Source organism: Cavia porcellus, unplaced genomic scaffold (genome assembly GCF_034190915.1).
Source record: "Cavia porcellus strain 051 isolate PalLab524CR breed Dunkin Hartley unplaced genomic scaffold, mCavPor4.1 scaffold_14, whole genome shotgun sequence".
Lineage (NCBI taxonomy): Eukaryota > Metazoa > Chordata > Mammalia > Rodentia > Caviidae > Cavia > Cavia porcellus.
In genome coordinates, this window is record NW_026947497.1 from 45,190,864 (window position 1) to 45,216,053 (window position 25,190).

A 25,190-nucleotide genomic window follows, 5' to 3' on the forward strand; every position below is an offset into this window, starting at 1 on the left:
GTGATAGCACTGGAATTTAAACCTAGGTTCAAATTTGTCTGATTCTAAAGTTCATATTGTTCCTACTTTATTACCTGATGCCAATATTATTATAAAAGCACATCATAACACATACACAGACATTCTCTCTCTTTCTTTCTGTTTCTCCCTCTCTCTCCAGAAACCCTAAGTACTTTTTTATGCTTTCATTGTGCCCCATTAGCCTAAAGTTGTGCTGGCACCAGAATATTTGTTACAGCACTATTTTAAAACCTACTTTAGTCAGTTCTCCTTTATTATTTTAAATCTTGTTCTTGCGTCTTCCAGGATATTTATTTTTCAGATGCACAACTTGGTGGTTTGTAAGGTTTTCCCCAAACATGGAGGAACACATTAGCAGTCTTTATTTAAGATGCATCGTCCTTAGTGTTATTTTTTCTTGAAGGAGCTGCATGAAGCATTCATAGGTCCCATGTGTGTACATTGTTTGCACACACACACGCACACACACATACTCACCTGCAGACAGACATTTGGCACTTGTATTAAGACTTGTTTGTTAGCTTCAGCATATTTAAAAATGCTTTAGAGGCAGGAACAGTAGCAGGGCAGGCTGGAGAAGCCCTCACAGTAAGGCTGGCCATGAACTGAAAGAAGATGCTTCAATAAGAGCAGAGCGGTGGGGGAGAAAAATAGTTTGTTATGGGCTTTATTTTTTCATCACCTTCTTCCAGGAAAAAGCAGCACGAGTCTCTTTGAGTCTTCCATTGTTTTCTCCAAGCATAATTTGGATGCTGGGAGGAATTCTTTTTAGGAAACACTCAGCAAATAAATCCCAGGAGTGTGCTGATCTATATTTACACCTCATTTGCCTGGTGCAGACCCTATGTAATAGAAAGGTTAACTAATGTCCATGGTCCTGGAAGGATTTCTTCAATTACGGAGTTGCTGAAAAGCTCTGTTAAGGACCAGTGAGACTCACAGCCCTGCCTGGTCCAAAAACCCAACAGAGTAATTTCCCCCTCTGTAAGTGGATGTGGATGTGATACAGATATATTCATCACAAGTTAATGAGAAGCTCGTGCTTTTGATCCAGGAGGATACCAGGGTCTTTCTTCTCTCTTACAAGAAAACATTCAAGTATAAACATCCTTGTGAGACTCTCCCATAGGAAATTCCTTGCATCTGCTCAGATTAAAAAGCATCAACTTATTTATTTCCTCTAATAGAGAGGGACTTCTTTAACACTGAGTTCTCTCCTGAAAGGCCAATGACTTAGTTTGGAAATTGTGAGATGTTAGTAGATTGGAGAGATGGCCTTAATAGTAGATTCTGAGGGTGTACAGATGTCAATAACCATATGTAAACTATCTCAAAGCTGGTTGCCTTTGCAGCAGGCGCAGATTCAACAGTGCCAGGAAATTTCTGAGATTCTGCACTTTTATTCCAGACTCAGGGTTATTCTTTGTTACCACAGTTCGCACGGGTATTTCTAGGCTTGTCTCAGTTCAGGTTTGTGGATAACATCAGCAATGGAATGCAGCTTGTAGCAAGCCCAAGAGTCAACTACTTCTAAAATTAAATTAAGATTAGCCATGGTACCGCCTGACTCTGAAAGCTGTGCTGCATAATAAGGTGGGACTGAACACTACCCAGGAAATTTATACCCTATTTGCAATAACACTCTGATAAAAAAAAGGAATTGAATTGATGAGCGGAGAGTCAATCCCATTGTAACTGTGTATAATCTTGTGAACCCTTCTCCACTGGGGTTAATGATTAACTGTTGTCTGTTCTAAGCTACCTTGTAGTGTCTTGTGCCTTGGTGTTTTTGTGGGTTTTTTGTTTGTTTTGTTTTTAATCATCAATAACGTGGCACCCAGGTGCAATGGCTTCTGAGGGGAGCTGGTTATGAAATTAGATTTACTTATAAAAAGTGCATTCTGTTAGTTTGTTCTTATTTGGAATACAGCTGATTTCCTATCTCAAGTTGGAGTGACAATGACTTAAAATTAATTTCTCACCTAGGCACTTTCTGAAGGGCCAGCCCTGGGCATCCATAGAGAAAAGGGCTCATAAGACAACCCAGGAGTGGCAAAACGATAGGTCCTCTACTATTGCTGTCTTCGAGTGGCAATCTGCGGGCCTGCATAATTAGGTAATATTGGTCTTTCCCCAAGTGCTTTCAGGTAAAAAAAAAAAAAAAATAATAATTTGCTTTATCTTCAGAGTAACAGTTTTCCTACTAATTCAAACACATTAAAAACACATATTTGACCTTGGAATTCCCAATACTGAGTGTTTTGTAACCTGGATACATTTGATTTCTCCAGCCATCATAAACTGTGTATAGAGGTATACAAAATGCCTTAAAAATCAGTTCACAGTGCAGCGTGCTGTTGTGTTCTGAATGGGTGACTCATGAGTCTATGTTTGTATGGTAGCTGCAGAGAAAAGTGATCTGAATTTTTAAATGATGTTACCTTTTCAGGTGAAGCGCCCAAAATAATTCTTTCATTTAACATTTTTGGAAATCCAATGCAAATGCATCACCCCATTTTCTTGCACCCTCAGTAAAAAACACTTTCTCAAAGACTAATGCAACAGTTTGCAATCTTAATTGAATAAAACCTATTTTTCTCCTAAACTGAAATTGAAATCCCAAATTTAAAAGGACTGCCGTTTAAAATTGCTTAAAATATTGTTCTCCCAATAAATATTTTCTGCTGTAAAACATAACAACCCCCTCCCAAAACAACAAAATAAAATAAAAACCAAATTGCTATTTATGCAGTTCTCCAGTTTGGGTCTTCAAAAAGCCTGTGGAGCCTCCTTGATCTCCAGCATGTCCAAAATAGTAACCACTAAAACTCCGTTTAATTAAAATTATCTAAAATGAAAAATTCAGATCTTAAGATGCACTGGTGGCATATCTGGGGCTCAGTATCCATGTGTGACCAGTGGCTACCACATGGGACAGTGTGGATGCTATGTATTTCCATCACTGCAGAAAGTTGTATTGAATAGTGCGACCTTACATGAGGATGAAAAGAAATACTTGGCAAGGAGTTATAAGCATCCTATTTGACCTGTAGCTTTCTGTTTCACTGTGGAGAAGCTTGGAGAGTTTAAATTCCTTGTTTGAGTCATGTAACTGGTCCAGGGCAGAGCTAGGATACCAATCAGTTTCTCCGGATTCAAATCCATTGCCGTTTCTAATACTGGGCCGAGTTGGTTGATCCGTTCATCATCTGCCATACACTTAATGACAAAATGACAGCCTCTTTTAATAACTGTGCCAGGAGACACCAGGTGACAACTGTTATCAACAGACTGTACCCTATACTTCCTGAGCGTCTGGCTAACAATTGAAGCTCTCAGGTTAGAGGCATGGAGGCAGTTCCTGGTTTCCTAGCACTCAGGCGTTCACAATTAAACATATAATTACAAGATTTATTATTGGTCACAATTGTGATAAATATCTAAGAAGAAAGCCCATCCATTTTGGGAGACACACCCAAATCCCATTCCATAACAACAACAACAACAATTAACAATAAAGTCCTAGCTTTTAATGCCTGTGAAGTTCAAATTAATAAGATATATCTATGATACTTTGGCCTCTTGATTGATGAGTCCACTGTAATCTTTATGCCTGGTAAACAGAGAGATCTATTTCATTCAAGGTCATCCTGGGTTGGCATGACCAACTTCAATTTCATCTGACTCTCCTTGGGTAGAAGCCTTTTGAGATGGAGAGCTGAGATCAGCTAATTTGTCAACATTACAAAGCAGGAGTCTTATCCTCGTAACTCTTCTCCCTCTTTGAACCTCCCCGGCGGCAGCAGCTGCTGACATATGAACTTTTCAGATGAAGATGCCATAGCCTGGCTATCTTGACGGTGCTGCTGAGGCTAAGGCAGTGGATAATGCTTCTTCTTGGTCATTTCTTCATCATTTTTAACAGGGTCAAACTGAAATACCCATAAAAGGAGATTGAAAGCCAATATGCTATACCATCAAATTTAAAAGGCTAGAAAAATATATATATCAAAACCATAAATGGTTATCATTTTCAGTATTTTATTCCTTTTAATACTAGCCTATTAGTTTCAGTGAAAGAACAACAGGGTGTCTATTATACTGTAACTTGACATGCCTATTATGCCAATATGATTAGTTTTTGCAAAACATTCATGTCCTGGTTATAGTTTATATAAAAATTGATTTCACAGAATCAGAGAAATTAGAATTGAAACATTCTATTAGGTCATGAGATGCATCCCCATGGTTGGTATAGAACTGATCCCTTGTTCCCAGTGTATTTTCTGTTGCTGTTTCCTATCAGGTTTTGATGTGCTTACATATCTTATTATAGCCTGGCAATGTGTACCACTAAAAATTATACCAATCCATCTGAGAAATAAAATCCTAGAAAAATAAGCATTTGCTGAGCACTAATTTTACTTTGGTGGATACATTTTTAATATACTAGTGTTTATAGCCTCTCATCTTACAAGAGGCAGAGTAGGAGCACTGGATCATGGGTTGGCATTATAATCAAATCGTACATTTGCATATCTTAAGGTGTGAAAATTTCCCCAGACCTAATTTCCCATTAGATTTGTATAAAATGTGGTTTGAATTTTGTATTCCCAAGTCTAGATTATTTTCTGCATAGGAATCAAGTCCTGTACCTCAAGCAAATCCTGACAATGCTGCACCTGAGGGCACTGGCATTTTGGCTTTCCTGGGCAGTATGTCCTTCGCTCTGACTCTGGGGGAGACATTTGCAAGAGGGTGGTAAATGTGACTCTGAAATGGAAGGCTGAGGGGGCAGGAAGTGGGGTATAGCAAGGGAGTTGTGTGTTCTTTGTTCTGCTTCCTTTTCTCATTTTATTCTTCTGTGTGCTTGCTTTCTGGGCAGAGACTCAGAGAGATGAAAAGGTGAAGAAGGTTCAATGGTCGGATGCTTGCCTGGCATGCGTGTGGCCCTAGGTTCGATCTCCTTCCTCCCCAAAGAAGAGAAGTCAACGGCATTTCCAGATCAAATTTATGTGTAACCCTCTACATGCAACTAACTTTAAACTCCTGGGATCTCCGTGGTCTACTTAATAGGACTGTCCCTTTCTGCTTTGACACAAACGATCCAGGAAGTCTCTCCTCTTTTGAGGACCATCCTTCAAGATTATTTTCACCTGGCTTGAAAATTGGAGCTAATGAACCTAAAGCCAGATGTGGACTAAGCTGGAGGATGGGAGTAGGGCATGTGTGCAAGGAGGGAGGCCCGGAATACAGTGGTCAGCCAAAGGATGGCTGGTCCCACTTGTTGCACTTGCTCTCAGGTTCCTTTTCGGGGGTCTCAATGCCATTCTTTTGTTCAGGATGCAGCTGGTGAGTGTTAAGACTGGAGAGCATTTCAGCAAAGGTCTTCTAATCTTTTATGCACCTACATGATAGATGAACAAGTGCACTCAGGCGCTGAGTCAGACTTATGAATTGGCTGTACATTATGCAAACAAGTAATTCTGCATGTCCAGAAGGTAGTGCTACCAGTGGTACACTTTTCCTAAACTCTCCATAATTTAGGAGAATGCAAACTGAAAGGCAGTGACAAGTCCTAATTGCTCAGGGCATTGAATCAGTTTCGACAGGTGCCAGTCACAGAGAAGGCTCTTGCCCCCTGGGGACTTCTTTATACCCAAAGAAAAAGATTAAAAAAGGCGGGGACCTTAGGTAAGTTAATTCTTCGATGGCAGCAGTAAAGGCAGCTTCACCTGGGGGAACCCATGGCTGTGGCTAGAAAGGTGCTGAACCAGTTTTAGGGGAGAGACAGCCATGGAGCTGTGCTCTGGGGGTGAAACACACTTTCAGTAGTGGTGGAGGGCCTATTTTTGCTATCCAAAGTGTGGCCCATGAACCAGCAGATTAGTGTTACCCTGGAACTTTGGTACCTACAGAATCCTGAGCCCTACTTGATAAGTATGTGTACTTTTCACAATTCTCAGCAATCTATTTGTATATGAAAGTTTGAGAAGCCCTAGGACATCCCAGTATTTCCACAGTGGTTTTTCTGCAGTAGGAGCCTGGACTTGCTAAGAAGGGACCAACTCTTCTGTCCCAGGAGGAAGCTCATCTCACCTTCATTTTGGCAAATGCCAGAGAACCCTCATGCTTTCCTTCATGAGTATAGATGCCCCACTCTCACTTTCTGGCTGTGCTCATGGTTCCTTTTGGAAACAACTCCTTCCTGACTGCACGTGATTCTGGCAAAACTCTCAGCCCTGAATGTGGGCAAGTGATTAAACCTGGCTAATGTGAATTTTTTTCTGGGGATCAATATAGAGGGGAGTTCCTTCGTTCTTCTGAGGTCATAATGGGCAAGGAGAATATGGGCATGGAATTGACAGGGGTATAGTGCTACCACATGGAGAGGGAATCTTCTTGAGAATGAAGCCAGAGGAGTCAGCCAGAGCAGAAAGATGGAGAGATTTGAAAACTTGAGTCCAGCCTTACCCAAGCCAGATGACCCTTGGTTTCCTAAGGTAAGTGAGCCAATAAACTTACAGTTTAGGTTAAAAGAGTTTTAGGTTGGTTTTCTGTATTTGTAGCTAAGAGGATGGTCCTAATGCATCCCTGACATTGGATTATTAGTTCTTCTAAACTGGAAACTTTGCATCTGGATCCATGAGGATAAATGAAGGGTGTAACATATTTGTAAAATTCACAATGTGTATTTTTGACCACTGTGGGAAAGAATTTGCATAAACATATATCTAATTTTGCATATAATTAAATGTAGGAAGCTAAAAACTTTTAGATATTTGTGAGCACTAAAATAATGGTATCTGCATTGTAATCTAGCAGCAGGTTGTATTTATTTTCTGGATTTAGAGGCCATGCTCATTGAAATTAATATTCAAATTTATGCCAACGAATATGTAAATCAGTATGGCTTTGGTGCTCTAAAAACAAGAGGATAGGATTGCAGTATTTCAATGGTGCTGATGCCTTGATGAAAGAAGACAAAAAGGGCTAGAATGCAGATGAAATGCTTTCCCTTGGACTACCCAAAGCAAATGGGAAATTTATGGCTCTGCAAAGTATTCTAAAGCAGAAAACAATATCTCAATTTAATGTAGTGGCTTAATCATTCATTAATTTACTCAATGCAAACACTGCAACTTTTTAGAAATGATGCTGCCCATAAATACAATCTACAAACACAAAAGAAAATATGTATTTTCATTCCTGCCAACTATCAACATTTAAATCTACAACTGTTTGTTCCAATGGAAACATTGAAGCCTGATTCTCTTCAGTGATCAATTGATGTTCACTACTGGACACATATTTCACTAATATGTACTAGTTCAATGTTATGTGTGCTGTGTGTATATGTATTTAATATGACTAGGCTAAGTTATGAATAACAGAAGCTTGAAAAGTAGTAGTTTCAAAGTGTTGTCGTCAGGGTTTACAAGGGAACAGATTTAATATAGGACACATAATTTATAGGATTATTTTATAATATTCACCCAAAGAGTCAAATGCAAAAGAGTGCAGGAAATCTTTCCACACACTAGAGATCCAAGAATCTAGCTGAGGGCCTGAATCCCATGGTAATGTCCTGCATGAGTCCAACTAGAGGCCTAGAGCCCATGACAATGTCTCAGGCAAGTCTGTATCAAGGATTTGCACTGGGAAGGCTCAAAAGTCAATAGCAGAAGCTATAAAGTGTGGGATGAAGGATCTGTACCAGCAGGCTGAAGGATCTGCCCTGGAGCCAAGAAGTGATGCTCAAGGTAAGGACCAGAGCTCCCTTGAAAAGAACCACAGCCATTCTCAGCAATAGTAAGGACCTAAGCTCCTCTGATGAGAACAGTTGAGTTCATATCAGGAGAATCAGCATGAGGAGCTTCTCCAGGAAGGTCAGTGGCTCACATCATCTTCCCCTCTAGGTCTCCTTTTATGCTGTTGGCAACAATACTCAGGTGGGCTTCCTGCACCGGAACTACTCTGATTCAGTTCAGCTGGGTGATATATGTTGACAACTAGTTAATTCATTGCAGTCCACCCCTGGTCAACTCGATAACCACACACATTTCCTTAAATCATAGTCTCCAGTGGCAGATTTGTGAAAAGTTAATGTCTTAGTCTGTTCAGATTTACATTAATGTAACAATTGCCCATATAGAATTCTTATTACACTCATTCCTACACCAAAAGCAAAATATTCAAAGGGTGGCCAAAATTTAAGGTTAAAACTAAAATACTTTGACTAACCTGATTATAAGCATATATCTAAAAACTGCATTAAAATCATACTAAAAGAGCTATTACAGTCACAATCCTTTCTTCCTATTAACTTTTAACAGCAGGGCATGGCAACACTAAGAAATCAGAATCTCCTGCATTTCAAATACACTCTTTCCTTCTGGTGAAAGGCCTTAGGTCATTTTTCATTGTCCTGTTCCTTCTCAACAACCATGTTCTCCTCTGTGTCATCCTTGCAACCCACAGCTCCGCTGGAGCCTTCCCACTGGCCAAATGCTTTGCATCACACTGCTGGCTCTTCACTTTTAATTTCCAACATAGATCTGGCCAAAAGCTCTCAACAGTAACCATGCCACCATCCCAACGGTAGATTACATTGAAATTTTTCTGCCGCGTAGGCAGTATCTCTAAACACCAGCAAGATGCAGACCAACTTCCTGCCAAAGCACAACATGTACTACCTGGACTCCAGCAGCCAATGCAGTCCTTTTCAGTAGAAGCCTCCTGAGCCTCATTTTAACTGGAAGCATTTCCATCAGTACTATGATTTTCCAGGCTCTGACTGGAGTCTTCAATATAGTACATAGCATATAGGGGCTTCCTCTTTGGCCAGTCTCTTAACACCTTTCCAGATCAATTTCCAAGGCTCTTAAACCACATGGTCAGGCAACATCACAGCAATAGCCCTGTATCTGTTACCAAAATCTGTATCTGTCAGGATTTTACTAGAGAAACAGATTCAACACAAGATATACAAATGTATAAGAAATTACAGGATTGGCTTATGATGGTCAGCCACTGAATAGGATGAGGAAGTGTGCAGAGGGTGTCTGTTTTCTGGAGATAGAAGGATTCAATCCAAAGTCTGCCTCTCACTGCAGTGCTTCCTACAAGTCAGTGTCAGGAGGCTGAATGGGTCTGTGACAGAAGGCTAAACAGCCTATGCTGGAAGGCTGAAGGATCCAAAGCAGAAGCCCAAGCAGATGTCTAAGCTCTTCTGAAGAACAGAAGCCTGACCATCCTTCCTCATTTTGCTTTTATGGCATCCAGGTGATGAGCGCTCTAGGGTGGGTTCTCTACACCCTATGGTGTAGAATTGCTGACCTAAATTAGTCAAGCTTCTAAACTTCTCAAGTTGATACCATCAATCAATCACTGCATTACATAAGGTAGAAATGCTTTTCTTTCTTAATCAAAAACATTTGGAGATGGACTGTCCAATGGGCTGCCTCCGTGTTTATCAAGCATGAAAGCCTCTTTAAGATTTTCCAAGTTTAAATCCTAGGATGTGACTCTAATCCTCTAGGCTCAAGATGGCTCCTGGGTCTCTGTAGCCATAACATCAAGTTTCCCCACAATAGAAAAGAAGAAGGGCTTGTCCTGTCTTTAAAGGAAACACCCTACAAAGTGTATCAGCTCATATCCATTGATCGGAATTTAGGTCTATGCCATACCTAACCATGACAGACACTGAGAAATATACAGTCTTGCAGCTGGAAGTCATGTGGCCAGGTAAAAGGTAATTTTTCTGTTTTCTTGGAAGAGCAAATGTGCCATGGTTTGGATGTTTCCAGCTTGGGGCTACTGGGGAGTGGTGGAAACTTTAATAGTTGACTTTGGGGCATTCTCTTGAAAGGCATAGTGAGCTTTCATATCTTTCTCTTCTAGGCCATGAGGTGAGTGGTTTTCTGTTTTACCTACTGTTGCCATCTGGCATCCCCCTAAGAGGCCTAAAGGAAATGAAAACAACCAGTCACAGACTTCAAACTCTAATGTCATGAACCCAAATAACCTTTGCTCTATGTAAGTTGATCATCTCAGGTGTTTGCTATAGTGACAGAAAACTGACTCACACAAGGTATGTGGAAGACAATGAGCAAACTCTCCTCTAAATATTAAATATATGTTTATGCTGTTTTCCTATTAAGAAACAACTCCTCTGGGGGCAATGATCCTCTCAAGGGATTTGTTTTGTTTGAGGTGTAAAGTATCCTTCCAATTATTTTATACTTATTGTTCCTGATTTTTCCCCATTGGTTAAGAAGGGCCCTGTGGTAAGAATACAGAAACTGCATTCAAATTTGGGAAGAAAGAGCACTGTGATAAATTAATAATGTCTGCAGTGGCCAGTTTGCGTGCATCAGGTTTTACTATCCCTAATTCTCTAGTTCTCAACTAAAATGCTAAGAAATGTATGGCTCCTGTGAAGCCACTTTCAACTGCTGTGCCCAAAGCCCTCATTTAAATTTGTTTTTTTAAGTCTTTTAAAAATATTTTTATTTTAAAGAGGATAAAACCAAAGAAAATAAAACAGAATAAAACCAATCAAAACAAACCAGTGTAAGTGATATAGGACTTCAAAACAATATGAAATCAATAATAGTTACCATAATGCCTCTTGTTGTCTTCAAAATTGCTGCAGATACTTTCAGAGTAAAAATCAAACAGAAAAGAACAGGATAGAACCAATAAAAACAAAACAAGCATCAAACTGCATTTCACCTCAATAGCTAGCATCACAGCCTGTGTTTCTCTGGATCAGCCGGTAGCTTTCAGGGGTGGGTGGTGGGTGGGGGTGGGGTAGGACTGGCTCTACTTGTTTGCCAGCCCATACACCAGAAGGGGCTGGAGCCTGGCTGTCCCCTGCCAGTTGCAGCCATTACATGGTGCTGGTTCATAGGGAGGGTTGCTTCCTGTTGAATCTTTCTTCTCTCTCCCTATAGTCTATGAATAGTGCTGACTCACAGGGAAAGCTTGGGTCTGGCTGACCCCTTACTGATGGCATGGTGCTAGTTTGCAGGGCTGTTTCAAGTGTCTTATTGTGAATAGAGATAGTATTGCCAGCAACATCTTTTTTAACACGGTGTTCTTTTGTACTGTTGTACATTTTACACGTTCCCAGAATGTTGCTAAAGAAATGACATGCAAATTCCAAGTTACAACCAGTTTGCAAATTCTCACTAGAGGGTTCCTGGGAAAGAAGATTTTTGTTACTCTTTAAAGGACAAAATAGAAAAAACAAACAGGTCATGAATTTTATGCTGTCAGCGTAGGGCTGCAGTCCTCTGACATGTTCATCTTCTCATGCATTTAGAAAGCAGAGGGGCTGGAGGAGTGCTAAGGACTTTTCAAGTTCACACAAATGCTAGAAAGAAAAGCTGGGACTCTGCCTTTATTCAGCTCCAACAAGCCAAACACAGGGACAAGAAGGCCAGAGTTAAATTTCAATTAAAAAGAACTAACACTTTTGAATATGGTACCACATTGCATCATAAAAACACGTATTTAAAAAGCTGTGATTGCTGCAACCTTCTCTTTTAGTTCCTCCTGACACATTTCATCATTATTGATGATAAGATAGTGACTTAAAGAGGATGTCATTCTTTGGGTGGAGCAGAATTGTGTAACCCCTCATAAAGATAAACCAGAATTCCAGGGTGTAGTTTGCATAACAGAGGCTTAATTCAAAGGTGTGCACAGACATGTGTCCCAGAATTGTCTCCCTGAGAGATAGGAGATTGGAGCATTTCCCTGGCTCCCATTCCTGTTGGTTGTAAGCTGAAATAGGTTATTAACAGATAGCATCTTCTCACCACCTCCAGGTTGTGCCTTTGGTGGTCTGAGTATCCCATAGCATCAGAGAACCCTGCCCAGTAGAGAGTCCCAGGAGATTTTTGTGTTGAAGGGGACAGTAACAGGGCTGTCAGAGGTGGGCTGAGGAGACTGAGTGTCTAATACAGCCCCTCCCTGCCTGTGATCCAAAACTTAATTATACTTGGCACTTTGACTTAGACCCTGAGGCCATAATCAATGCTCTTGATTGTGCACTTTAATTGAAGATAAGTTTAAAATGTCAACTCAAAGTTATGAAATGAAGACCCATATCACAATAACTATCTCACATGTGTACACATGCAATTTAAACACTTGAATTTTTTTCCTGTCTCTCTCTTCCTGTAGGCTAACTTTCAAATTTCTCTTCTGCATAATATTAGCGCTACCAAAAGATAGGGCTAGAAAAGTAAGTTGATAAAAATAGAACATGTCAAATGCTGTGACTTGTTTGGAATCCTTCTAAAAGCCCTATGGAGTGGGAGGCTGAGATTATTGGCCAAAATATGATTTGGGGATCACGTGATTTTAGTATCTCCGTGATATTCAATTCCTATTATTATTGGGGTCTGACTTATAACACTGAATCACTGGCAGAAAAAATACATAGAGGAAAATCATATCTAGTGTTTGTGAGTAGCACCCTACATTTCCTGTGTATGGTAGCCACAGTGGGTCAAAATATTGAAGCAGCAGAGCATAGGGAGAACTGCAAAGGATTTGCAATCTGTGTCTTCCCCTTGCTACTGTGAGACACAGGGCACCCTAACAAAGCTTATCTCGTCTCAGTTTCTTCAAAATAGCTTCCTTGTAGGGTTATTGTGAAGGCTGAGCACTGCTATAGAAAGTATTTAGCATATCAAAACTGTGTTGGTACAAGCCAGTGAGTAAGTGAATGAAAAATCTGTCTTATGTCCTACTTTGACTTAGCTTCTGGGTAAAGCTTAAATTTATTGAAACGAACTACTTTGACTCACTGAGAATAAATATTGAACCTAAAATTAGAAAATCCTTTGTGTTGAGAATGAGCCAATCATATAGGTGGCAGAACCTAAGCCTAATTCCCATTTTACTGGCTCGAAGAGGTGGAACAATCCCCAGCAGCTAGGGTCATAGTTCCCAAGCTGGGAGTGGTCCCACTCCTTTGGTTCTGCCTTATTTTCTGGATATGGTGAGAAGGAAGGCAGGTCCAGAAGGAGAAGGAGGAGGCAATGCTTGGTTCCTTAGCATGCCATTATCTGGATCCTTCACAGAGGATGATTTTGGCTCAGTCTTTAGCCCAAGATAGACTTCTTCCAAGAACAACAGGGCACAGGTCTTCAAGTCTGGGGGCTGAGGGTGTGACTTGGATGTGTACTGATTGCCTAGCATGTGTGAGGCCCTGGGTTCAATCTACAGCTTTGCAAAAATACTGCTACAATTTATTATCAGTAGTGATGATCTGGCGTTAAGACCTTCCAAGAGGTGTACCAGCATGGCTAGATTTAAGGGAATTTGTTTCTAGATATTCACTGTGTATGCTTCTAATTAGAGTGGATGTGATAAGAAGAGAAGATTTTCTGTTATCATTTCTTTTCTCCTACTTTACTAAAGCAAAGCATGTATCTTCTATCCATCACAAATCTAAGTGTTATGGGTTGCCCAACATGCAAGAAATTCCATGGAACCATGGAGAGAGAGTATTTTATTTTTTAAAAAACCTTGTCTTTTCTTGACTAAAGAAACATTACCTGCTGAGTGAGATCTGTGATATTTGATAGACTAATGAAGACAAGACTGCTTTAGCTAACTGATCTGACAGTGGAAACTGTTGGTATGACAGGTCTTTTCCAGTAAAGAATGAACTAAATGTACTCATTCAAAGTTGTATTAAAATATGTAAAGTATGTAATATTAAAGCATTTAATAAGAGATATATTGAAAAAGTTCTAGTGAAATAACCTATCTAGTGAAATAACCTATCAAATACATATTTCTATATCTATCTATCTATCTATCTATCTATCTATCTATCTATCTATCTATCTGATTGATTATAGTACCCTCAAGTGAGAAGTAAAATGTGTAAGTTATAGTTATTTGGTAGAACTTTTTTAGGGGAATCGTACTCAGGGCATTGAACCCATGCATATGAGATAAGGGCTCTACCCTGGAGCTACATCCCCAGCCCTTGATAATCTTTGATAGAGATGTTTTGTTGTATTACTCAGCATATAGTGGATTTCTAATGACTGGGTAACAAATCCTTTTGCAAGTTGGGTGAATTTCAGCTCTTTGCTTTTAGAACAACTAAAGGAAAACCAATCAAGTTGTCAGTTCTCAGGTATTAAAAATAATGTATGATGATAGATCACTCTGTTAGTTTTAGAACAAAAATCAGAAAGCCTTTAAAGAATCAAGTAGTATCTCTAAAAACTGCTTGTCTGCCATTCATATATACCTACTTACAAATTTTTGTGAGCAAGATATCTCTGTGATAGAGTTATTTCCAAAAGATGAAAAATATTAACAAAAGATGAGAAATATAAAATAAAAAGCGGCCTTTATTCTGAGAACACGGAGAGAGATGACCGGCAACCCCACCGCTGGCGTCCGGCGATCTCTCCGGCGGACACGTGGCATGGGGGCCTGTAAATAGCCTCGGTTTGGGGTGGAACCTAAGGCGGGCATTAGGGATACACAGGTAGCCCATTGGTCCTAGGTTTGGCGCCATATGTAAATTCCCAGGGGCGGGAAGATGGCATCACAGGTAACTTCCTAGGGGCAGGGCAAGATGGGGCTTCCTGCTTCCGGTTGTGGCTTTCCTGGCTACAGTGTCCTGTCTGGGCCAAACCTTTCACTCTGTAATTACATTTTAAAACAATAAATAGAAATATAATTGTTTTTTGAAACTTACTTATCTAACAAAAACCAATGTTAAGCCACAGGTTCATCAACTGATTTGAAAAAGAAGCCTCATGTCTCTCACCCTAACGACAAACCAGGGCCTTCACAGTGAGCCACAGCACTGGCCATTTTTTAAAAAATTCTGAAGCAGGGTGTCACTAAGTGGCTAAATTGCCCAGGCTGAGTTTGGACCAGTGACCCTCCTGCCTCAGCGTTTTAGAGTGCTGGAATTTTAGCCCTACACCAGCAGTCTTGATAGACAGATGCAGTTTTAGTAAGTTTGACTTTTATGCCTAATAATCATCAAAATTTATAATGTATTGATATTGTCAAGAAATTTATAATAATTAAAAATTCAGTGGGCAAAGTGATATTTTCATTTTCACATAGGTTCAAGAAGAAAAGAATGATGTAAAGCTTGTAACTTATAAAGGAAGACCATATTCATATACCTCGCAGTGGTAAGCGCTAAATCACTACAGTACTGTACTGAGGTTCAATTTGATAAACATGAAAGTGAAGTGGAGTTTTAAAAAGCACTTATTAAAAACTAAAATGGTATCTATTTTGCAAATATTTAAACTTAAAAACGAAAAATTTAGGGATTAAAATGTATATGGGGATTATTAATTTTCCAAGTTCTATTAGATGATTGAGCAAAAGGGAAGAAAACCTTCCTTTGCTGTTGTGCTTTGGAATGAAATACTGGTCGTGAGGAGGCAGAAGAACTGTCCCTTGGAAATCCTGTCTAATGGCTGGGCCCATGAGATTTTTATTTGTGGTCTTGCTTTTCTTTGAATGCTTCTTAGCATTCTGGATTAATATTAGAACCAGCCTTCTGTCTTACCTAGAAATAGGCCTTTGCTGTTATGTCAGCATCTGTCTCACTCAGATCTATACCTCTTCATGTATGTTTTTCTCTTTGAAAGTATCTCTGACATGTAGGATATTCACGTGAGCTCCTACTGCTATCACTTGAGCCACAATACTGTCACAAGACTAACTGTGAGTGTTCATTCATTCATTCTGCATTCAGTGTATACATACTGGTCACTGGGTAAGGAATGAACACAACACTGGGAAAACATCCGTGGGCCTAACCTAATGGAGTGTCTCTCTCCATGGAAATAGAAAATCAATAGAAAAGTAAACAATTACGTAGGTAGCTGATTAAGAACCACAGTAAGGTGCCACATATGAATAGGATATGGTTGCTCATAAGTGCAGGGAATATTTAATTTAACAGTTAAACAGGGCAAAGCTCCCGGAGGAGGAGGCATCTGAGCTGAAATAGGAAGTACAAGAAGGAGCCAACTATGCTAAAAATGGTGAAATAGTGTCTTAGCGAGTAGAAATAGGGGAAAGGCCAGTGCTAAGATTCTTGTTTCTTAGGGACAATGAGAGAAAGCCACTGTCACTGGGGAACATGAACAGGAAGTGGTGATGGGGACAAGCGATGCATGAAGAGGATAGCAAAACAAAAAATAATAAAACAAACAAACAAAAAAACAAGGACCAAAGCAGAGGTGCCGACAGCAAGCTCAGATTTCATTTTAAGTGCCACTGAAGCCCGTGGAAAGATTTCTAGCACGTTTGATTTGTTTTTAAGAGATGATTTTGGCTGCATTTGAAGACTGGATTGATGTGGGACAAGGTGGAAAGCAAGAAAGCATTCAGGAAGTGGACCCGCCCCCAGGACAGGCTTGGCTGTGCTGCAGCTGCAAGCACCCAACACTGCTGCAGCTTTTACTTGCACAATTTTGTTTCTCAGCCCACCACAGATGCCTTGAAGGTCAGCTGGGAGCTCAGCTCCACATCTGTGCAGCCCAGCAGCTGGCTGGTGGAGCAGCAGCATCCTGAACACCGATGCTCCCAGTACCAGGGAAGGGGATGTGGCTGTCGAAATCTCTACCTAGGTATGTCATGTGTCACTTCTACTTATCGTGTCCAAATCAAGTTATGTGGCCACTTCTGAGTTCAACTGAGAGCGACTCTCGCCTCTGCAGGGAGAGGCACTGCAAAGAAAGGAAGTAAAAAAGCAGTGGGCAGGAGGGCAATGTATTACAGGAGGTCACTGTTGTAGTGCAAATGAGGTAACACTGGCTTAGATGAGAGTGATGTCACCTAAGACAAAAATGGACAGATTTGAGTTTTTTTTCTTTTTTTGGTAGTTATTTTTGGGATGTGATGATGGACTGCATATGATGAATTTTTTGCCCAGTCATCATTGTCAAGCAGGGAGCCCAAAAATCTAAAATTTGCCTCCTGGATGTAATATGGCTTGAGACTTCCCACACATGGGCTGAACCTGTTACATAAAAAGAGGGAGAAGATTAACACACACATGACTTTTCTTCTCTTCCTTTCTTTTTTAAACCCAGAAGAGAGCCTCACTTGGTTTTCTGCCGGATTGTGAGGGGAATTGATTTAAGCAATCCTCTCTGCCTCGGAGCTGCTCCAGGAGTAGGACTGTCCTGTGCCACCCAGCTCCGATTCCTCTTGGATGTTAAATTTCTTCCATTTCATGTCCATTTCAGATCTCTTTACACTGCAGGATAGAAGAGTGGACGTTGGCAATGATGCCTTTGGAGAAAATAGATTCTAGATAAGGCCAATAAATCCAGCACAGCATATAACTGCCTCTAGCAAAGAGAATGGCTGGTAGAAGAGAGAGGGAAAAAAATCCTGCAGACAACAAACCACTGAAAACACCAGAAGGAAGCCTGGCCTCTCCACCCCTGACAGCCGGCAGGAGGCACCACCTGCCTCTTGTGCTCAGGGACTCACGCAAAGCTGCAGACCCCCCTGGGACACTGGTTGACAAAAGTGACCCCATGTCTCATCTGTGACAGTTGGGATGCTGCAAGTCACTTTTGGAGCCTGTGTCCTCTGAGTTGAGCATGCACTGGGGTCACAGGTCACTGGTCTCCCTCAGGTGTCAGTGTCACCACCTCTAGTTGAAGCAGATCACCCAAAGAGGTCTATATGACTCTGTGTGTGTGTGTGTGTGTGTGTGTGTGTGTGTGTGAGAGAGAGAGAGAGAGAGAGAGAGAGAGAGAGAAAGAGAGAGAGAGAGAGAGAGAGAGAGAGAGAGAGAGAGAGAGAAAGGGAGAGAGAAAGAGACAGAGAGAGACTCCCTCAGGAGAAGCCTGCTGGGTTTATCTCTGCTTACACACTTAGCTCAACACCTGGGTGGTGGGAAAAGGAATGAGGTTTACAGAGCCTGGCTGTCACCTCTCCACCGTGGCACCATTGTGTCATCTGTAAACATGATGCAGACCGCAGTCTTACAACCAATCATGCTCTGTCCCACTGCAGCCAGGGCCAGGAAGGAGCTGTACCATGGTAGAAGGCACTGGTGGTGCTGTGCTCCCCTCAGAGAAAGGGCAGTGGGGGGGAAGGGGCCAGAGTGACCCACACAGGTCCAGGCTCTCCTGGCCACTGTGGGCTGTGGGCCCAGTCCTGGTTACTCCTCAGGAAATCAACATGAGTTCTTCCAGCTCACTGTGCAGATGAACCAGTGACCATGAAGGAAAATGATCTGTCTCTGGGGGTTGATTTAAGCAACTACAGCTTCGATCCACCTGAAAATAATTTCCTTTTGGAGGCTGAAATGTGACAGGTTGTGGCTTATTCCTAGGACATAAGACAGTTCTTGACCTCACCAGCTCTTCTACATAAAATGTGCTTCTTTCTCTGTAGAATACCTCCAGCCATCCAGATCTCCTGGCCAAGATGCTCCATGGGAACACTTCCCTGGGAGGGCAGGAGAAGATGGCTTTAGAAAGAGAATCCAGGCATCTGAGGGAGGAAGATTCAGAAACAAGGGCAGAAGAAGAGTGAGGATGAAGCTGAGTCAGGGTGGCTGGACAGGGTGGCTGTCCACAGTGGAGCATTGATCAACAGGACTGTGGAGCAATCCCCTGATTAGTCCCTGGGGAGCAGAAAGGAACCAGGACCCCATTGCAGTGCACAAAATGTCTCTTAAGAAACCTAGAGGCAAGCTTCAGACACCACTGTGCCTGTCCCTGATCCATTCAGCCCCTGACCTTCAGGGCTCACCCTGGCATGGGTTCAGGAAGTGATTTAGAAGAAAGGGCTGCTACCTGGAGCCAAGCTACATACCTGGGAAGTGAGACTGGGGAAAGACACAGTAGGTACCTGGTGACCCTTCTGCTCTGCAGACATTGGTACCTGAATGCATGTCCAGGTCCCTGTTTGCAGGCATCATAAGGTTCGGAGAACCTGGGGAGTCTGGTGGTTCCACAAGTCAGCCTGGCTTAACTCATCGCCTGGCTGAATGGGCAAATCTCCCAGGGATCCCTGGGCCAGATGGGCCTTAAACCACCATCCAGTTCTCCCGCCGTGGCTGTGGAGTAGGGCCGAAGGCACTAGCACTGGCTCTGAATCATGTTCTGGGGTAATTGAGTTGTCTGCTGATTCCAAAAAGGGCACAGACAATGTCAAGGAGGCCAGAATCAGCTGCTCCTGGCTTGCTGAGAGGCCCTAAGATTGTTGCCAGGTACACATCCAGTTAGGGCTAATGGTTTGTGCTCTAACCCATGAGAGATACCTCTTAGCTCTTCAGGTAAAGCCTAAAGGAATGTGATGTGTTTTGCATTCAGATGGAAAATTAGAATCAGTGTGCAAATTTTAAAAATCAGAAAACAAATCTTAATTTTAGAATAGTGCCTGGCCTCTGTCATCAATGTTCCACCTTAATTCCTTGTGATACAGCAAAAAGCAGATCAATTGACATGCCGGTCCACGGCTTCTCCATCACTGTTGGGCCTGGGGGCAGTAGATTCCACTATGCAGTGATAGCTGCATAGCTGCTGCACAGTAGCACAAACCAATAAATGCAAACTCTCCAGTTTCTTCCTCTCCACTTGCCCTGCAGAGCACAATGGCCAACGCATAGTAAGTGCCAAATTAAAAACATCACCACTAGGGTCAGCTCTGTACTGGGCTGACTTCTCGGTACCAGTCCCAAGAAAATCAAGAGGGAGTTGTTCACTCACTGATCTTAGATGAAAATTTGATAAACCGTTGATTCCTTTGCTTCTTTATGAACTTTTACATGCATATAAATGAAGGTATTTTATTAGCTGGTACAAATTCAATTTACCAGTATAAAACATGCATTTAATTCTGCAGGCAGCTGATGGAATTTATGCCCCTGAATGCCTGTCTGTCCCTAAAAAGGCACTCCTTAGAGTCCGTAGCATTTCAGATGTAGCATTTCAGAGTTAATCAAACTTACCTTCAATGGATGAAGAAACAGAGGTTCAGAGAGGTAAAGCACACACTTGTCTCTTAGTCAGCCTGAGATGGCACAGGCAGTATTAGAATCAGGAGACTTGATGTCTCCTGAGCCAGTGTGATTTCTCTTGGCCACGCTCCACTGGCCTGGAGTTTCTGAGAGCTTCCTAGCCAGGGAATATGACTCGGCATGCTTCTTTAAGGCAAGCTGTAATGAGCATCCACAGTGATCTACGCAGCTCCATAATTCTGCATGGTGATTATAAACCATCCCACATCATTCTGTAGTTTATTACACTGAAATATTTCCTTTAAATATATTAGAGTCATACAGTGTTTATTTTAAACAGGAGGAAACTAGCCTCTAGGAGATGAAGTAGTTCCTAGCTTAGATGCTTAGACATTTTAAACTGGGACAGAAGATCTTGGGTAAAATTGCAAAGCAGGCCAGAAAGCTTGGTGTGCATGTAAGAGAATTTATTCCAAGATACCAATGGGTGTAAGGTCTAAACTAATCATCTACCTCACACAGGCATCTACTGTAGGTCCATAGCATTCATTTCAGGCCTTTGGGACCAAATGTGTTTTGGGTGCTGGACACTTCAGGTTTTAGGAAGACAATAAGGTCTGTAGTGCCACATATAATGATGTTCCTGGCAGAGTCTGATTGGCACCTAATAATCAGACACATTAGTATTTCTGCATTTAAATAAGATGGTGTTCACTACTGATGGGATAAAGAAAGTCTATAAATAGCCTCATGTTATTTGAGGTTAGATTTTGCTCCTGAAATTAGTTTCTTACAAATTTTGCAAAGGAAATAAATCCCCTGTTTTCAGGGGGTTTTATGAAGCTCAGGGTTATGGCTCAGGGACTGTAGATTTTTTTTAAAGTATATGAATATTCTGATCAGTAAGAGATACTTTATTAAATGTATATATAAAAGTATATTTCAAATACTTTCCATTGTTACATCTTTTCTCAGTTAATGCCTAGATTCAAAGATAACTACAAGCACCATGCCAGAATTCCCTAAGTTTTATGGACTTCTGCTTGTTTTTGTTGAGAATCCCAATCTCAGCTTGGCATTTGTGTTAGTCACCTTTCTGTCACTGTGACAAAATGCCTGTGATTATCAACTTACAGAAAAGAAAGGCTTATTTTGGCTTGCTGTTTTGGAGGTTTTAGTCCATGGTCTATTGATGCCATGGCTTTTGGGCCTGTGATGCTTTAACACATCGTGGTGGAGAGCATATGGTAGAACAAAGGCATCACGGCACATCATGGCAACCACGTAGTGAAGAGGAAGGAAAGGGGCCCGAGTTCCTATAGTCCCTTCAAGGTCAGGCCCCTGATGACCTGACTTCCCTCCACCAGGCTCCACTTCCTAAAAGGTTCCATCCCCTGCCAATAGTGCCACATTTCAGATCCATACTACAGCAGTCCTTGAGACACAGTTAGAGGACCCCTGTCTGCCTAGAACTCCTGAGGGGTTGGGAGGGCCAGCTGGGACCTAAAACGGGAAATTGATTAGGAAAGGCTCTTAGCTTCAGTACAGGCATCCCCAACTTATTCTGTGGGAGAGCCCCTTTCTAATTCTGTAAGCTCTGCAGCTAGAATGCTTGGCTAACACCTTTGCTCTCTTACTGACCAGTTTGGAGACCTCAGACAAGTCATTTTACCTTTTAACACTTTGATCATCCTCAGTTATGAATAAGAGTAACATTAGCTTTTATTGTAGGGATATCATAGGGGCTAAATGAGTTAATTCAAGTAAAAACTTAGAAGGGCACCAGGCACAGAGCTATGGCAATAGATGTGAGCTTTTACTGACCGTTTGGCTGTGGGTGGCAGGCAAAATAACATCCCCCAGCCCCTGGAACCTGTCATAGAATATGTATCATCTTACACGGCAAAAGGGAGTTTCTAAATGTGATTAAGTAAAGGACCATTAAATGAGAAGATTGTCTTGAGTTATCCTAATGGTTCCAGCCTAATCACAGCAATTCTTAAAGGAGAGAATTTTTCTTTCTGGTGCTGAAAGCCACTACTTTTGTGTTATTTTGTTATAGCAGCAGTGGGAAATCCATACATCTCAGATTGCTTCTCTTCTGTGAGCTTGAGGGCAGCCAGGTTTTCCTCACTCCTCCAATCCCCAGTGCCTACCAGAATCCGGGGTGTAGTAAGTACCCAATAAATAGTTCTTGATTTATTCCACAAATGTACATGTGAGGCATGACAAATGGTTATTGGTGGGAGTGGGATTTGAGTCATGCATGGGTGTGTTTTGATTATATCTCGAATTTTTATGATATGCAGAGAGAACACTAGTAGTCATGGCTTGAAAATAAACCAATTAAATAACCATCTAAATATATAAATCACTTCGCAACCTTGTAAGGGATGACTCAGGTCTGCTCAAACACATTTTGTTCTGAAAAGAAGAGATTGTATGTACAATCAAAATCAACCTTTTCATATTTTGTCAACTGTTTCCCACTCTGTTACTTAAGTATTAGAGAACAGTTTTGCCTTGTCAACAACCCAGCTGGAAATAATAGCTCCTATGTGATAAAAACTAGTGGCTGTGGGGTGTGGAGTGAATCACAGGAACATGATTTCTCATGTCAGGGAGAAACCATCTCCACCGAGCAGGCTGTAATTTTCCATAATGTTGAATGAGGAGGCGGGGCTCAGGGGGTGGCAGGAGAGGATATCTCCACTTGCCATTCAAGTGACTGTGCTCATGGCTTCTCCTCTGATCACAAACTCTCTGACCTGCTTGTCACCTGAGCCTGGAGTTCTGTGTTCAGGAGGTGGCAGATCCTTTGAGCTTTTTGCCCATCACCCCTGTTGCATCTTGATTGCTCTCTACCTACACTTCTGGGGACACTGATGTTCCCCCAGGGGCCGGGAGCTTCTTGAGGTCAGAAGCCATACCTTGCTTGTCACCCAAAGCCTGCCTTCAAACAGTCACCTGGTGGATATTTGTTGATGGGTGAATATAGAATGAGCGACCCATCCTTCTCTCTGAACCCTTTTATCATCTAGTAAATCCATGCATATGGCTGGGATAAAGGGATTGTTTCTTCTCACAAAACTCTGTGACCTGGAAAACTCTAAACATGATCTGCTGTGTTACCAAGTTCAGCTCAAAAACGAGGCATGGCTCCCCTGCTACCTAACCATTTTCACTTGTTATTTTCTAGAGGCAGTGAAGAAACCATAGAAGGGAGCAGGTGTTCTAGAGTTACCTCCCCACAAAGGACTTCCTGAACCTGTCGAATAACATCTGGCAAGGACCCACTTGGGGGATTTCCTATGCTGTCCACAGCCCAGGAAGCCCCAGGAAGGCCTTCACATCCCTTCATGGTGTAATATATACTTAACCAGTGATCAACAATAGCTGAAAGGCTAATTATACGCAGAGCTACCTCCACAAATAGCGACAGATTTGTCAGCAAAAGAAATATTTGTGCTTCTTGTGAGGTGTAAATACAGTCATTTCAAAAAATAGGACCTTTAATTCCTGGTGATCTGATCCTTGAGGCCTTCCTGTGTTGAGTGTGGTTGGATCATTCTGACAAATGCAGTTAAACAGAGACCTGGAGGGGGAGACTGATCCACATTGGTCAGAAGCAAGAGATCAGCCCTGGATATCAAAGCTGAGAAGACGCGCAGACCTGGGTGTACACAGAAGTACTCCCCACTGGAGGGTGACAAAGAGCAGTCCCTGGACAGACGGGCCCCCTCACTGAGAGCGCAGGATAGTCCACCCCTGCCCAACCAAAGTGTCTCTGTTTCCCCTTCCCCTGTCTGTGGAATGGCCCACCAATGGATGCTCTGGATGAGTGATGTACAGTTACCTTTGTTCTCTGCCTTTAAGAGGTGTTATTAGGAACACTCATTCAAAATGACTTGAATTTGTGTTCCCAGGCTGTGCTTACCCATACATAGCCCAGAATGAACTATTTTTCTTTCTTTCCTCTTTTTGTAACAAGCATTCATTGAGAATGGCCTTTGGGTAGCATTTTATTCCTATTATATTGATTGATTGATTGATTGCACTAGGGGTCAAAACCAGGGCCTTGCATATGCAGGAAAGTACTCTACCACTGAGCTACACTGCCAACCCATTTCTTACTCACATTTAGATTATGATGCATATAAATTGTTTTTGGTAACTGGAAGTGGAGAGCAAAGAACGAAAGAAAGAAAAGAAACCCCAGGGATTATCAAAATGATTGTGTTTCCTGACAGGTATGGGAAGAGAGTACAGGAGATCTCCTGGCATTTTTGTCTTTGAATAATTGACATCAGAAGGCACTTTCTAACCTTCTAGTAGGAAGCTTTAGGTTGATCATTGAGAGTGAAACTCTCATTTATCCCTCGGTATTGTGTCCTTTTTGATAAGAATTTGCTGGTATAGTGTGAGCCTGGAAGTTTACTTGGAAATTCTGACAATCTAGGAAGATATGGAGTAGGTTCCTGCTGGGCACTTTATTAGACAGGAGAGCATGTTGGGTGGGGGGCTGTATAGAGGATCCTTGTGCCTACCAGCATGCAGGGACCAGAGCAGAGGGACCTCCTCTGGCTGAGGAAAACAAGAGTAGTACTCTTTGGCCCTTTCTGAGTTAGCCTTTAGCAAAAAGCAACATTAAGAATGAAATAAAGCCCATTGCATTGAGACCAGAACTTTTCATGCTTCCCAGACTTGGGGTGGGGACCCCAGACTGCAGTTTTACAAGGGTATCAAACATCAGGGCTATGAGCTCCACAGAGGCTAAGGCAGCTGCTTCTGAGACAGCCAATCACAAATACTCAAGAGTAAATATTTTTTTAAAAAACCCCACAAAGAAATGGAAGGTTTCTTGCAAGTCTGATGTACTGTGCCATTCAGCTGCATGACAACCATAGATTGAGTTATCTGAGGTGTTACTTTGTGCTGGGCCCAGGCCCAGTCCTTCCTCTGGCATCTCATTTAATCCTCACATGGATCCTATTCTGCAGAACAGGGAACGGACACCTGAGGAAGTGATACAAATTCCTCTGGGCCTTGCTGGTGCTAAGGCTCACACTGGAGTGCAGCCTAAGAGCACAAAACCTCAAAATCCAAGCCTGTTTCACTCTCCTGAGCTGACAAGAGGATCGATAGATGTTTCAACAGAAGCAAG

General features: G+C 41.8%; 1 long non-coding RNA gene across 1 annotated transcript; it reads right to left on the bottom strand.

Moving 5' to 3' along the window:
• Positions 1-14,393: 14,393 nt before the first annotated feature.
• On the bottom strand, positions 14,394-20,231 carry LOC134478602 (uncharacterized). Its single transcript, XR_010051353.1, has 2 exons — positions 20,018-20,231; positions 14,394-18,510 (listed from the first exon to the last, which is right to left on the bottom strand). It is a non-coding gene; the product is annotated as an uncharacterized LOC134478602 (long non-coding RNA).
• Between the last annotated feature and the right edge of the window lie 4,959 nt (positions 20,232-25,190).